The sequence below is a fragment of the Austrofundulus limnaeus genome, unplaced genomic scaffold (genome assembly GCF_001266775.1).
Source record: "Austrofundulus limnaeus strain Quisiro unplaced genomic scaffold, Austrofundulus_limnaeus-1.0 Scaffold552, whole genome shotgun sequence".
Lineage (NCBI taxonomy): Eukaryota > Metazoa > Chordata > Actinopteri > Cyprinodontiformes > Rivulidae > Austrofundulus > Austrofundulus limnaeus.
In genome coordinates, this window is record NW_013952954.1 from 46,565 (window position 1) to 48,262 (window position 1,698).

The following is a 1,698-nucleotide window of genomic DNA, read 5'->3' on the forward strand; positions in this document are numbered from 1 at the left end:
CCTGTAGTGATGGATAATTTAATCCTGTAGTGATGGATAATATAATCCTGTAGTGATGGATAATTAAATCCTGTAGTGATGGATAATTTAATCCTGTAGTGATGGATAATATAATCCTGTAGTGATGGATAATTTAATCCTGTAGTGATGGATAATTTAATCTTTTAGTGATGGATAATTTAATCCTGTAGTGATGGATAATTTAATCCTGTAGTGATGGATAATATAATCCTGTAATGATGGATAATTTAATCCTGTAGTGATGGATAATTTAATCCTGTAGTGAAGATAATATAATCCTGTAGTGATGATAATATAATCCTGTAGTGATGGATAATATAATCCTGTAGTGATGGATAATATAATCCCGTAGTGATGATAATATATTCCCGTAGTGATGGATAATTTAATCCTGTAGTGAAGATAATATAATCCTGTAGTGATGGATAATATAATCCTGTAGTGATGGATAATATAATCCTGTAGTGAAGATAATATAATCCTGTAGTGATGGATAATATAATCCTGTAGTGATGGATAATATAATCCTGTAGTGATGGATAATATAATCCTGTAGTGATGGATAATATAATCCTGTAGTGATGGATTATAATTCTGTAGTGAAGATAATATAATCCCGTAGTGAAGATAATATAATCCTGTAGTGATGGATAATATAATCCTGTAGTGATGGATGATGTAATCCTGTAGTGATGGATTATAATCCTGTAGTGATGGATTATAATCCTGTAGTGATGGAGAGAGTTTGATGCTAATTCAAGGACAGAAATAAAAAGCTGTCCCTCCTGAACAGATTAAGGGATAAAGGTGAACTCTACTGCTCTTTCTTCACTCTTCTCTCTAAGAAATGACACTTTAACGTACAGAATATTTACATAAGATCTGTTTAAAAAGCTGAGCGTTAGGTATTTAACATTCCTACATCTCTAAGCATCAGATGACCAGAACAAGAAGGTTTTGTTTTGCTGACAATGGGACTCAGTTCAGTGTTTGTGTGTCTGTGAGCGCCTGCTGCTGTGAGAATAAAGAAAATAAAATCAGCAATATTTCAATCTAATCATGTGAACGCTTCACAATTTCTGTGCTAATTTAACAATTCATGAATCAAAACCTTCAGCTCCTTCAGGACATTCTGACTATGACTTTTGGCATTTAAGTTATTTGTACCTTTTTAGTTATTTCACTTTTTCGGCCACATTTTTCTCATTGAAAATGAATGGAGTTATTCTCAACATCCTTAAAATCCTTCAAAATATTTCTAAATCTTTATAGCTTTTAAATGTTGTTCTGCTCTTTTTAACTTTTGCTAAATTCACCCTTTTCTTGCAAATTCTAGCTTTTCTCTGCTATTTCAGCTATAATTCTGCAATTCTGCCATTTATCTATTTTCTTCATTTTTGTGCTAATTTGAGGTATTTCTGCTTCTTATAGTTGCTTTCTGCTATATTCAGCTATTTGCTGCAATTTTAGCTAATGTTCAGCTTAGGGATGGCAGATATGGCCATTTTTTTGAAAATCGGGTAGATTAAAGGGCTCGACACACGGGGAGCAACAAACTGCAGCGATTAACGGCTGTCATCGCAGCCAGGGTGAAACCCGACACACGGGACGTGATAGCGATCGCAGCGTTGCGAATCACGCACTCAGGTCGCTTGTCTTCAGGAAATTTGATTGGTT